The sequence below is a fragment of the Pipistrellus hanaki genome, assembly GCF_964339955.1.
Source record: "Pipistrellus hanaki genome assembly, chromosome: 17".
Classification (NCBI taxonomy): domain Eukaryota; kingdom Metazoa; phylum Chordata; class Mammalia; order Chiroptera; family Vespertilionidae; genus Pipistrellus; species Pipistrellus hanaki.
Genome location: NC_140519.1, coordinates 42,561,259 through 42,575,977, shown reverse-complemented (window position 1 = coordinate 42,575,977; position 14,719 = coordinate 42,561,259). Strand labels below are relative to the sequence as shown.

Sequence of the window (14,719 nt, the reverse complement as noted above, 5' to 3'; positions counted from 1 at the left end):
TCACGTGTGGACTGCTAACCTCTTTCCCCAGTGCCAAGACTCACGTGACTTTACGGCTTCATGATTTTGCTTCTACAAACTCTCTTATCACAGCAGTTACGTGTCGGAGCCCAAATCAATCAATAAATAAACCTTGGCGTCACATTTTGTACAGACAAATTTAACGGACAGACACAGTCTCCTAGCTGCCCCACAGCCCCTGAATCATGGGTCTTTGCCTGCAGACCCTCCCTTCTTCTCTTCCTTTTTGTAACAGCTTTATTGAGATATAATTCACATGCCATACTGTCCCATTTAAAGTGTACTATTCGTTGGCTTTTCGTGTCTTCATAGAATTTTAAACACTTTCTCAAAGCTGCGGTTTTCACTTGAGTAGACAGGCCAATTTCCCAGCGTCAGAATGGCTCTCTGTCAGTCCTGGCCATTTCCAAGCCTGAGAGGGCTACCTGAGGGCCCAGGCAGACCCGACTGTGACTTTCCTGGTGCCTAGTGAGCAGCTGACGAACTGCCCAAGTTCACCGGTGAAAACCTCTCAGTGCCTGTTATGTGGGTGACTGTTACAGAATGAATGAACAGAATTGAGAGAGCAGGTTTTGCCAAAACCGGTTTGGCTCATTGGATAGAGCATCAGCCTGCGGACTGAAGGGTCCCAGGTTCGATTCCGGTTAAGGGCATGTACCTGGGTTGTGAACACATCTCCAGTGGGAGGTGTGCAGGAGGCAGCTGATTGATGATTCTCTCTCATCGATGTTTCTAACTCTCCATCCCTCTCCCTTCCTTTCTGCAAAAAAAAAAAAAAAAAAAAAAAAAAAAAAAATCAATAAAAATATATTTTAAAAAAAGAGAGAGAGAGAGCAGGTTTTACCACAGTGAGGGATGGACACTCTACTTGGTACCCAGACAATGGTGTCTCCATATTTTTTAAGTATTATATTAAATATATATGTGTGTGTGTATTGATTTGAGAGAGATCGAGGGAGAGGGAGCGATGGAAACATTAATGATCATCAATTGGTTGCCTCCTGCGTGCCCCCCTACTGACCATCGAACACGCAGCCCAGGCCTGTGCCCTGACTGGGAATCGAACCGTGACCTCCTGGTCCCTGGGTTGACACTCAACCCCTGAGCCACACTCGCTGGGCGGTGCCTCAGTATTTTTAATCCAAATGGCAGAACACCAAATCCCTTCCATTTGTTGTTTCACGTCTTCTCACCAGCCCTCCCCCGACATGCTCCATTTCATTATCCTCTGAAGTGTTTGTTTTGAAACCACGTATGTCCTCCTTCCTCTCATGGAAACCACCTGTAGCAGCCACCACTAGGCTGGTACAAACATTTGTTTTTGATAACAGTGTATTTTGAAAGTTTGTGGTTTCCACTTCTATTTTTGTCCCTTACTGTCGTAACATTCTGATCTCTTTATATCTTTTACGGGTAAGTTTTGCTTTTCCCAGGCATTCTGCCCTCTGCTCAATGTGTTGGCTTCATAACTGTGACAAGACTACTACACGTTTCCTGTATCATCATCATCTCCAGAAAACGTCTTAGGAAAGACATCTAGGTGCTAAGAGGCCAACACATACAGCATGTTTTTAATCTTGTATTGATTATATACAATCATCCCCAAACGCTAGAAACTATGCCAAGAGAATATCTTTCTGAAATGCTGGCCTACAAACACAGACGAGCACAATGAAATAAAGCATTCAGTCCCAGTGAGAGAATGTCCCCTTGATTAGTCAGGGCTCCCCAAGAAACACATGAAATGAACCATCACACTCCTCTTAAGTTTTATTTTGTCTTTGAACTCCAGGAGTCACCTCACACAGACTTTTTCCAGCCAACTTTTTGTTTATTCAATGGAAACTTTTACAGCTTTAAAATCAGTGCAATTGTCCAATGACTTACATTATTAAAATGTTTTTATTTGATGTTAGAGAGAGAGGAAGGGAGAGGGAGAGAAAGAGAGAAAGAGACACACCTATGGGTTGCCTCCTATATGCACCCTGAGCCAGGAACCAAACCCACAACCTGGGCATGTGCCCTGACAGGGAATTGAACCACCAACCTTTTGGTGCATGGGATGACCCTCAACCAACTGAGCCACACTGGCCAGCATCAATGACTTAAATTTTCTTTAGTCATATGTAGTGGCCAGTATTATGGTAGGGAAAAGTCCTAGACTAGAATTTAATAATTTATATTATTTAAATTGGTCCTCACAGCAATCCATTGAATAAAGTCAGGGCAACCACTAATATTCCATTTTAGAAATCAGAAAACTAAGTTGTCCTGGCTAGCAAGTAATAACACTTGTATTGAAAAGTACATGATTTAGCCCTTGCTGGTGTCACTCAGTTGGTTTAGTCTTTGTCTTATGCAACGAAAAGCTGCAGGTTCAATTCCTGGTCGGGGCACATGCCTTGGTTGTAGGCTCGATCCCTGGTTGGGGGGCATGCACGAGGCAGCCGATTAACGTGTCACATCAGTGTTTCTCTTTCTCTCTTCCTCTCCCTTCCTCTCTCTCTCTAAAAGATCACTAAAACATATTTTTTTTAAAAATACATAATTTGAATTCTAGACTAGGATTTTTCCTTACCATAATACTGGCCATTACATATGACTATGATTTTTTCCTCTTATAATAATGGCTATGATTCTCCAACTTCAGATGAAACAGAATCATTTAGACTCTAAATTTTAGAGGGCTTATTATAGCATAGATCACTGGGCCCTACCCCCAGCATTTCTGATTTAGTAGATTCGGGGTGGGGCCCAATAATATTCGCACTCACACCCATGCTCCAACATTTTCTCCCTTGTCTTCCCCTTTTCAGCTTTCCTTGCAGCTAGGGATGTTCATGTGACATAATTCCAACAATGAGATGTAAGCAGAGTATGGCGGCAAAAATCTATTCTTTCCCAGTGATGAGGGAGAAATGTGACTCAACCCTTCCTCCTTCTTCCTGCCTAGTACTTACATGTACTTATAAGTGCACATGGGAACTTAAAAGTAGGGCAGCCGTCATACGACCAACACATTAAAACTGGAAGGAATGAAAGGTAGGAAGAGTGGATCTCTCATAGCCCAGGGGGTTGCTTACCTCCAAACTTCTTCTTGTGTGAGAAAAGTAAGTCTCTATGGAAGCCACTATAGTCAGGTTCTCTGCCACTCATAACCAAATGCATTTCCACCTGATACAGAGAGAGTCTGGGGGACTGTTGGGGAGATGGCAATTAACAAGCATTTGTGAGGCCCTACCATGATCCTGGCCATTACATATGACTATGATTTCCCCCTCTCTTAATAATGGCTATGATTCTCCAACTTCAGATCAAGTTCTGTAGCTGACATGGTGCCAGGTGAGTGACACAGGGTTCCCCACCTCCAAGGCGTTCATTGTCAAGGTGGAAAGGCCACCATATAAGTACACAGTGATACATTGCGATAAGCACAGGGGTCTAAGCAAAATGCTGTGGAAACCCAGAGAAGGGACCCTCCCTAGGGAGGCCAAGGATGACCCCAGGAGGTAACATTTGAGCAAGGTCCCGGGGAAGAACGAAGCGCTGTCAGATAGAGAAGAGGGAAAAGCTTTCTGCACTCTGTCTCTTCTCACCCCTGCCCTCGGGGCTAGTGGCTGGCCCAGCGGGGGGGGGGGGCGGGGGGGGGGGCGTGTGGGACAAGGGCTGTATAGGGCTTCTACTCTTACAATGGAGGATTCCCAAGCCCAAGCTGCCAGCAGAGTCAACAGCTCTGGCGGAAACCCGAGGTCCAAAGAACCAGGAGGGACGTGGTGAGGGCTGGCCCATGATCCTGACAGCAGGTCTGGGGAGCCGGAAATCTGGGGCCGGAAGACAAGAGCAAGAGCTCAGAAGGCACATGGGGCAGGGGGGGCGCAGGTAAAAAACCCAGTGCCCTCAACACCCGTGTCCTTATCCCTTCTCATTCCATTCCGTTTCCACCCTCAGCCCCCATCCTGTCAGGTGTGAAATCCAGTCTTAGTCCTTCCTGGGGCTTCCCCCTGCACTGAGGGCTGTGCTAAACGCCTGGTGTGATGCTCAGCTCAGAGAGCCCCTCGGTCCTCTGCTGCTGCTGCTTCTGTGATACAGGGACCCGGCTCCCGTCTCTCCAGTGTTTCTGTACAAAAAAGATCTTTTTAACATTAAAGCACCGTGTGGAGCAGTGAAAGGAGAGTGTTTAACCTTTGAGGTTAGCTCTGTAGTGTACTCCCCTCCATCCCTCCAAACACTACGCTCTAGGAAGGGAAGCCTGCTTCCCATTACGCTCCATTCTGTAGCCCAAAGGCGAGATGACTCAGTGTCACTCCCACACTCGCTGAGCCGTTGGGATCCTGGGCTGGGCTATGGGGGACCAGAGGGAGGAGCTGCGAAGTCTGGCCAGCTTTTCGGAAGGCTTTGTGGAGACAGGGGTGCCTGTGTGGCATCTTTGAGAGCGAGCGCCGTGGCTAAAAGAGATGTGGAAGGGGCCCGAGCCTCAGGCTGAGGACCTGCATGTAAAAGGCGGGAGGCAGGAAGGCAGAGGGTGCGTTCGGGGTGTGGCTACGTTATATTGTTTGGGAAGGAAAGGCGGTGTCAGAGCTGGGAGAATCTTCAAGGTGACGTCATGGAGCAGAGGTGAAAGGCGTAGGGTCTGTCTGGACAGACCTGTCTGGTGACCTGCCGCCTGGGCTGACCCAGAGCCTCTCCCCATGGGCTCCCCTGGCTGGAAGAGCGGCCTCTCTCTTCAAAGGCAGGGGATGTCAGATACCCTCTCACCAGCCTCTCTTGCATTTAACGCATGGCAGTGTGATCCCACGCTGGCCAAAGGCAGTCCACAGGGTACTTCTGGAAAGAGTTTTCTCCCTAAAAATAATAAAATAAAATAAAATTAATTAATTAATTAATTAAAATAATAAAAAAGCCTCGAAAGCCAGAACTTCCTTTTGCCTTTGAGCACAGCTGTATGACAGTCAGAGCTCTGGGGCTATGACAGCCATACTGTAACACGAGGACACGAGCTGAGGATGGCCGAGGAGGAAGACAGAAGGCCAGCTCATCACTGAAGGCGTCATCCAGTGCCACACATGCCCTCCACGACTGGAGCTTTCTGTTACATGAAATACACTTTTCTTACCGTGTAAGCCACTGTGATTTGCTAAATTCCTGCGTTAACATCAGCCCAGCCCCTACCCATGCACGGATTTCGTGCGCCAGGCCTCCAGTTCAACCACAAAAAGGAATGAAGTGCTGACACATGCTACAGCATGGATAAGCCATAAAAATTTTATGCTAAGTGAAAGAAGGTCATGTATGTTATGATTTCACTTACGTGAAATGTACAGATTAGCTAAATCTGTAAGGACAGGAAGTAGATGAATATATGAGCTAACGGGTATGGATGGGGTTTCTCTCTGGGGTGATGATAATGTTCTGAAATTGATTGTGGTATGGCTATCGCAGACTCACAACTCTGTGAGTATTCTAAACACCACTGACTTGTACACTTTGAATGGTAAGTTGTAGGGTGATGGAATTATATCTCAATCAAGCTGTGATTAAGAAAATAAACTCTAGTTTCTTCCGAGCTCAGGTATGCTGTGACTTTCACATAAGTCACTTTTCAATTAAGAGACACATTTCACACCACACAATGGTAATTATTTTTAGCTTTCATTACTTGCCTACATTGGAAGCTGATATACTGAGAGTTCTCCAATGAGAACTGGCATTCGTATAGACCAGAGGAGCAAGGCTGCTCACAGCTATGCGCATGAAGGCCAGACAGGAGGGAGCGTCTAAAAGGCCCCGAGCATGAGGAGGGGAGGGGAAACAGCTGGACTGCCAACAGCTCCTCGAGGCCCGGGATGGTTTCTGTCTGGTTCTCTTTTGTCCTCCCAGCGCCTAACACAATGCCCGCCTTCAGTCCGTGGCAATGAATAATGAATGGACAAGTGGTGAAACCAATGGACCGCGGATCAACCAGGAAAAATGATGAGACGCCTTCACTCGGCCAATAAACCATTTTACCGGCCAGCACGGTCAGGCCGCGCTTTGATGCTAACCGTCCCTGGGGATCTGGGTGTCTTGCTTACTTAGAGGAAAAGTTTTACTCCGTATTGGCTTTCTCAGAGCCGTGGCTCACACGCGCTTCGGTGTCTGTGGGTTGTGATGCACCGAGGAGAGGGTTGGTCTAGAATAGGGGTGTCGAACTCAATCAGAGAAGGGGCCAAAATCTAAAATCCAGCCTAAATCGCGGGCCAAATGGTTTACTGAACAGTCATAAACTGACAATGTCATAAACTGACAGCGGAGTGCAGTGATGACAGCGCGGTGCGGGCCACATTGCAAGGCCTGGCGGGCTGGATTTGGCCCGCGGGCCTTGTGTTTGACACATGTGGTCTAGAACAAAAGCATCGTCCAGTGCGGCCTGGCCGTGCCGGGAGCACTGAGGGCCTGTGGGACAGACCGCTGGGAGGTCAGCTTTGCTGCAAGGCAGAGGCAAAGCATTCCGAAGGCGCTCTGATGGTGTGTGGCCCTGGCACTGTGAGGGACTGGGATGGGGACAGGAGCCCCTAGCCTCGGGAAGAAGCAGCCGCTCTCTGGGTTTCCATTTGGAAAACGTCCTGGGGAAGGCCTTGTGACTTCGGCCCACGTTGGCATCGTGGCAAACCAGGGCCACGGCAGCTGCGATGGCAGGGGAGCACCATCCAAGGGGAAGACTCTCTACTTCCTACTCTGAAATAGCCACATGATAGGAAATTAGGACACTCCCTCTCTTTCATTAAACTTAAAAAAAAAAAATCCGCCCTAGCTCGTTTGGCTCAATGGATAGAGCATCGGCCTGAAGGGTCCCGGTTCAGTTCAGGTCAAGGGCACATCCCCAGGTTGCAGGCTCGATCCCCAGTGTGGGGCGTGCGGGAGGCAGCCGCTCGACGATTCTCTGTCATCATTGATGTTTCTATCTCTCTCTCCCCCTCTCTCTCCTTCTCTGAAGTCAATAAAACATATTAAAATAAATAAATGAAATGTAAAAATAATAATAATAATAATAAAAATCCTTGCCATCCATAGACCTCCGATGAGAACCCCTCTGAAGGACACAGCAGTAACAGCCATGTCAGAGAGGTGGATGTTGGGATCTGGACTGCCCAGAGCAAGAGCTGCTTCTTCAGCCCAGGCCTGGATATTTCCACTTCGAAAACCAGTCTGGCTGAGAAGAGACTTCCTCATGACAGGGAGAAACACGGTTAGTTAAGAGAAGATCTAGAACACACGGTGTCATGTAGCCGCTGCAGTGGAGAAGCTCCAGGTTTTTCTGCTCATGCTCAGACAGCCAGGCCTCCCGGCCCGCAGACTTGGCAGCAGGGCCAGCCGCAGCCTCCTCCAGGAAGGGACTCCGCGTCACCTTCCATTCCCCTTTCTCTATCTCTCGTCACTTTCTTGGACAACATGGCTTGGAGCTAAACAGCATACACTCCAAACTTCAAAAGCCTCCATAAAACAATTACTAAGAGAACGGTATGTACCTTGTAAAGTCTCCTCATCCCCTCCTCCGCTCATTTCTTCCAAAACAGACATCGGAAAAGCCAGCAAGTCAACAAAGGAACAGATAAACAGGAACAGCCAGTCACACCAGCCCGTTTTCACTAAAAAAAAAAAATATCTCCCAGTCTCTCGCCCCTTGTATTTGTATAAACACCTGAAGGTATGTTTGGCTACGACTTTTGATGGTTCTGCCTCGGATGCTGTTTGTTGTAGATCATAAATCTGAACGCCAGGGCCCGTAGTTCTCCCGGGGGCGGTTCGAAGGACGCCCCGGGGTGGACTTTGGGGTTGGGCAAACCGAGGCCGGACCCTGGCTCCACACTCACCAGCTGTGTACATGGGTGAGGTGGACAGCCGATGGCCTCAGCTTCTGATCTTCGTCTGTAGAACGGGAAAGAGAATACTTGCCTCACCTTTGCAATGGATCTAAGGACACGGTGTATATGAGTAAATAAAAATGTATAGACTGATCCACCCTCTCTTCACCCTTCTCCCCAGACAACCAACTTTGTTTCTTATCCCTCTCTTTTCTTTATACAAATATAAGCAAATTATATATATATATCAGTGTGTGGATTTTTTTCCCCTCCTTGTTTACGCAGACAGAGCATACAACCGCTCTGTACTTCATTTGTTTCACGTAATCTGCCTTGGAATCTCTCCATATCAAGCACCAGGAGAGCTTCCTCGTTCTTTTTTTTTTTTTTTTAACAGCAGCACAAGATTCCATTGTGTGGCTGTGGCCCAGTTTATTTAACCACCCCAAATTATGAGACACTTGGATTCTTTCCGGATTCCTTTCCATAACAAATGAAGCTGCAGTGTCATTTTGCATGTGTGTACATATAGCAAAAGGGTTTGTGCACTGGTGATATTTTTAAAGCAACTTTATTGAGATATGATGGACTGCATTTGTAATTTCGATAGTTTTTTTTGCCAAATTGCCTCTAATGGGGTTGTGGCATTTTGTATTCCCCAGCAATATATGAGGGCATGCACTGAACTCCTAGAAGTGGGTACTTCCAAAGGAGAGCCCAGAGAGGTCTTTGACTTTATTGCTTTAAAAATTACTATAAACAAAATTTAAAAAATACTTCTTTTTAAAAATATATATTTTATTGATTTTAGAGAGGATGGGAGAGGGAGAGAGAGAGAGAAACATTGATGATGAGAGAGAATCATTGATTGACTGCCTCCTGCACGCCCCCCACTGGGGATCGAGCCTGCAACTCAGGCATATGCCCTGGGCCAGAATTGAACCCGGGACCCCTCGTCTACAGGCTGACACTGTATCCACTGAACAAACCAGCTAGAGCAAAAGAAAAAAAAATTATTTCTTGATTTGAGAGAGAGAGAGAAACATCAATTCCACTTATTGATACATTCATTGGTTGATCTTTGTACGTGCCCTGATAGGGGATCGAACCCATAACCTTGGCGTATCAGGATGATGCTCTAACAACTGAGCTACCCAGCCGGAGCATGTTAACAACATTTTTACATGTGGATGTATCTTACAGTAAAATATTTCAAAGCGGCAGAAATACATGGTAAGAATGTAAAGATCTCCTTGATCAATGCTGTTTCTTTCCCTGCAGCCAATCCCAGCCCTCCCCGTTGGGCGTGTCAATCACCGTTGTCAAATCCATTCTCAGTCCCCATCCTCCTAGAGATCTGAGATCTCCAAAGGCATATTTCCCAAGTCTCTCTCTTCCGTTGGCTTCCACTGAAACAAGCTAACAAGCCAGGACAAGTGGAACAGGGAAACCGAGGCAGATAGTTGGGTGGCCAAGCAGTTGACAGCCACCTAGTGAAGTGCAAAATCCTGTCTTCCCTAACCTGGGACAGTGAAGAGAAAGTGGTTTACCCTTCTCTTCCCACCGAGAGGGCCAATAGCTTAAAACACCTCTCTCATACTCGGAGAGATGCTAGAAGGTAATAATAGTGTCATTGGTGCCGATCGCAGCCCAGAGTGGATGAAGGCAGGGGAATAGATCTCATTTCAGGGCATCGGCACAACTCTGATGACTATTCTATTGAGCTCCTCCCCTAAGACCTCCCTCAAACCCCAGCCTTCAGAGCCCTCAGGAAGGACCCAGCGCGCATTCTCCTCGGCCCCCTCTGGGGAGCATGCCTGCGCCTTTCCGTCCCCTCTCCCTCCCCGGGTACCTCGCCTCGGCCTCGCCCCTCCTAAGTCCGAGGGCCCTTCTTTGCTTCCCTAACTTGTGTCCTGAGCCTACGAAGCCCGCGGCTCGCCGGTGCCGCCGCTGTAACTTCCTCAGCTTTCTCTTATCGCTGGAGTTCTTGGCTCTAAGTCTTCCTTCGCCAAACTCCAGAACCGAGGTCCAATTTCACAGCCAACACCGCGGGTAACGCCATGACATACACGTTCGTCTGGTTCTCCCGTATTCCTCTGATCCTTCACCATCTTCTCTGGCTTCTCTCGCCTTGAAAAACAGGCAATATGCATGTATGTATGTATTTAAAACTACCTTAAAGTTTTTTTTTTAATCCTCACCCAAAGATATATATATATAATATATATATAGTTATATACAGTTATATATAGTTATATACAGTTATATACAGTTATATATAGTTATATATAGTTATATATTTTTTATATATAGATTTTTAGAGAGGAAGAGAGAGAGAAATATCGATTGGTTGTCTCCTATACACGTCTGACCGGGGATCAAACCCACAACCTTGGTATGCGCCCTGAACCACGGATTGAGCCCACAGCCTTTTACTGTACTCAATTCCGGTCAAGGGCACATCCACTGAGCCACCGGGCCAGGACAGGCAATATTTATTGAATGCTGAAGAACAATAAAACCCCAAACCACAAGGGACTTAAGGTCTTGGGGTGTGGCAGGTTGTGAGAAAAGGTAGCTGCAATCACGTCTCCCGTCTCCCTCAGTGTATTAGATTGCTCGGGCAGCCACAACAAAATACCGCCGGCTTCAACAAACAGAAATCTTTTTCTCCTGGTTCTGGAGGGGTTAAGTCCTAGACCAAGGTGTTGGCGAGACTGGTTTCTTCTCGGGCCTCCCCTGCTCCTGGGCTGGTGGATGGGAGCTCCCTCCTCCCTCCGGGTGTGTCTGAGTCCTAACCCCTCCTCCCATAGAGGCCCGGGTCCTGCTGGGCGGTGCTCACCTTGCGGGGGAAGGCCAACAAAGTCCTATTGTAAAGGAGCTGCTTCCTGTTCTGAGCTGAATTGTCCCCACCCTTCCAACGCGTGTGTTGACGTCCTAACGCCTGGCACGTCAGAAGGCAGCTATGTACAGGGATGGGGTCTTTAAGGAGGTAATTTAGTTAAAATGAGGTCCTTAGAGTGGGTCCTAATCCAACATGACTTGTGTCTTTTTAAAAATATATATATATTTTATTGATTTTTTACAGAGAGGAAGAGAGAGGGATAGAGAGTTAGAAACATCGATAAGAGAGAATCATCCATCAGCTGCCTCCTGCACACCCCCGACTGGGGATGTGCCTGCAACCCAGGTACATGTCCTTGACTGGAATCGAACTCGGGACCTTTCAGTCCGCAGGCTGACGGTCCATCCACTGAGCCAAACTGGTTTCTGCATGACTTGTGTCTTTATAAGAAGAGATTAGGTGAATGTCAAAGATGTGTGGGTTGTTGTGAATGAAAGGTAACTTTAGAACTGAGACAATCCGGGTGGGGGGGGAGGGAGTAATTTTAGCTTCGAGCTCGAGAGAAACTTTTGCCCCTTGAGCTTAAATTAGGGACCTTGCCCATAATAAATGATGGGAGAGAACCTTTTTTTAAAAAATATATTTAACCAAGGATATGTTTCCATTGACTTTTAGAAAGTGTGGAAGGGAGGGAGGAGGGGGAGGGAAAGCATTGAGGTGAGAGAGACACGTGATTGGTTGCCCCTCACGGGACCCACGACCCCAGCAGATGATAACAGGGATCACGCCTGCCACGGAGGTACTGACGTGCCCTTGACCAGGAATTGAACCCATGACGACCCTTTGGTCTGAGGCCCAGTGCTCTAATTACTGAGCCAAATCAGCCAGGGCGAGATAACCTTTTTGACCTATCTGTAGCGCAGGGCCAACGACTGATTCCTGAACTTGTGCTCTCCGTCTGGGCAGTGACCTCCTGGAGCCCAGGATGCATTCCCCCAGGACCCAGCTCAGAATGTTATAGAAACCTGGTGTAGGTGTTGGGAATGGCACTGGGTATTAGAGCCAGAGGGTCAGACAGGGCCTGGGTTCACAGCCTCTGGACCTCCCGGTCTGGGAAGGAGGAGGAGGAGGAGGAGGAGGAGGAGGAGGAGGAGGAGGGGGAGGAGGAAGAGGAGGGGGAAGGGGAAGGCACAGCATGCTCCAGGAGGCAGAGCACACGGGGTGCTCCATCCCCAGGGCTTTGAGGGCAGAGGTCTCAGGGGCGGCTCCGGGGGAGAGCTCGGTAGAAGATGTAGCAGGTTTCCAGGTGTGTCCTCTCAGGGTTGGTTGGCCAGCCCCGGGGCAGGGGGCCATTATTCCATGCAGCTGGCCCTGAGGTCCGCTGGGGCTGGTTCTGTGGATTTTCTGGCCTGAGCTGAGATACACCTGACCCTGGATGTTGTCTCTAAGGATTCTCTCCCTGTCAGGGGGTCCAAACCGTCATATCGATATGCCAGCGATATGCCAGGGGAGGTAAGGCTATGGGGGGGGGGGAGTAAAAGGGGGAGGGAAGGTCCCACCTTACAATGGTCCTTCCCTAGGCACCCGGGGCTCTCCCCCCGGGTGACCTTCTGTACCTGGTCCATCGCCCTTGCTCTGCTCACGTCCTTCTAGCTGCCCACCACACACCCATTTCCCTTCCTGTCTCCGAACCGCTCCTGCACTGGGGGTCTTTGGCTCTCTCTCTACGCAGGGCTCCCATATATGCGTGCAGCTCAATGTGGTTATTTTCTCTCACTGATCTGCTTCATGTCTATTTGGTTATTAGACCGGCAGAAAGAACACTAGAGGGACGTGAATTCCTCCCCGGCCGTGGCCATCAACAAGCCAAAGAGAGAGGCTTCCGAAGAAACCGGCCCTGCCAGCAACTGGATCTTGGACGTTCAGCCCCCAGAACTGTGAGTAAATACATTTCTGTTGTTTACGCCACCCCGTCCGTGGCACTTGGCTACGGCAGTTCTGGCCAACGACCGCAAAGGGCTATGCCGTTTGCTTTACATTAAGCCAAGAAAAGAACCTACCGGTATCTCAGGAGATAACTGACGTTTGGAAACATGAACGGGAAAGGACTCATCTTAGGGCACCCTGTTTGGAGTTCATCCTCTGTGGCCGGCGCAGCAGAAGGAAGCAAGTTCCCGGCTTCTGAGGGAGCCACAGGGCAGGTCCTGGCTGGGCCAAGGTCACTCCTGCCAGGGTTTCAGGAGGCACTTAAGAGAGGGAGGGATGCCGGGACCGGTGTGGCTCAGTGGATAGAGCGTCGGCTTGGGGACTGAAGGGCCCCGGGTTCGATTCTGGTCAAGGGCATGTACCTTGGTTGCGGGCACATCCCCGGTGGGGGGTGTGCAAGAGGCAGCTGATCGATGACTCTCTCTCTCTCATTGATGTTTCTAACTATCTCCCTTCCTCTCTGTACAAAAATCAATAAAATATATATTAAAAAGAGAGAGAGAGAGAGAGGGAGGAGAGAGAGAAGAGAGAGGTGGGGAGGGGAGGTAGGGAATTCAAGAGACAGATTTTGAGCATGTAACATAAAAGAGAAAATATTTTATTTTACTAACAGACGTGATTAGAACATCCCCATGGTACTCCTAAAGTCACCATGAACATTATTTTTGACCCAGAATCATTTCAGTGATTATAACAGGAGATATTTTGCTGTTTTTCGGTGTTTTGTTTTTTTTTTAAGTTTGCAGATTTCCTCAGCCATTCTTGTCACAACACGTGGAGTCGCTGCCCTCAATGGGTTGGTTTATGAAAGGATTCGCAGGGCTGCCTATTATTTAGTGCACATTATTTTTCTCAATGCTTTCAGACGCTTTGGCATTTATTTTGCTGTTGCCGTAGAAACCCAGGTCTGTAATAAGCAGCTCTTTTCATTCCTACCATTAGGCTTATATAAAAGGATATTTTGATGGAAGCGAAGTATTTGGAGAGCCCAGCCAGAGGGCTGTCGGGACAAGAGCCTTGTTCTCCAGACAGTGACAAAAGTAGCTTCTCCTTTGTTACAGCTGCCTTCTCTGACCACGGCCCAGCGTCCCTTCGCCAGGCCTTCCTAAGGACTGTGGTTTTCCACGAGGACTGGAGGTCTGCTTATTTCTGAGACACTGCAGTCCCACCCGCACCCGCTTCTCACTCCCAGGCTGCTCTCCTGGGTACAGGAGATGCCACTTCCCCTTTGTGCTGGAAACCAGAAAAGGTCTATGTTTTCATAGACAATAAAGGCTTTTTCTAAAAAAAAAACCATGACTAGGCCTGGCCCAGGTAGTTCAGCTGGCTAGACTGTTGTCCCCATACACCAAGGTTGTGGGTTCGAACCCCAGTCAGGATACGTACAAGAATCAACCAATGAGCCAAAACCAGTCTGGTTCAGTGGTTAGAGCACATGTGTCAAACACAAGGCCCGCGGGCCAAATCCAGCCCACCAGGCCTTGCAATGTGGCCCGCACCGCGCTGTCATCACTGCACTCCGCTGTCAGTTTATGACATTGTCAGTTTATGACTGTTCAGTAAACCATTCGGCCCGCGATTTAGGCTAGATTTTAGATTTTGGCTCCTTCTCTGATTGAGTTCGACACCCCTAGGTTAGAGCGTCGGCCTGCGGACTGAAAAGTCCCAGGTTCGATTCCGGTCAAGGGCATGTACCTTAGTTGTGGGCACGTGTCCCCAGTAGGGGATGTGCAAGAGGCAGTTGATCGATGTTTCTAACTCTCTATCCCTCTCTCTTCCTCTCTGTAAAAAAAAAATCAATAAAATATATTGGGGGGGGGGGGGGAAGAATCAACCAACGAGTGCATAAAAAAAGTGGAAAACAAATTGATCTCTCTTTCTCAATACATTTTAAAAAGGCGGTTAATAGAAAACAGCTATCTACGTCTTTCCTCATACGGGATATCTGAAAGCCATAAATCTTGTCTTTCTTATATTCAATTGCCTATAAAAATATTTTGGAGAAATAGTTACTAATTAATTTTAG

At 48.2% G+C, this 14,719-nt stretch overlaps 1 protein-coding gene across 1 annotated transcript in view; it reads left to right on the top strand.

Moving 5' to 3' along the window:
- Positions 1-14,719, top strand: part of NDUFAF6 (NADH:ubiquinone oxidoreductase complex assembly factor 6) — a 93,181-nt gene that overhangs the window by 32,916 nt on the left and 45,546 nt on the right. Inside the window, exon 2 of the mRNA XM_084864749.1 lies at positions 12,515-12,644. The gene's annotated coding sequence lies outside the window, so the exon portion shown is untranslated. The remainder of the gene's footprint in view (positions 1-12,514; positions 12,645-14,719) is intronic.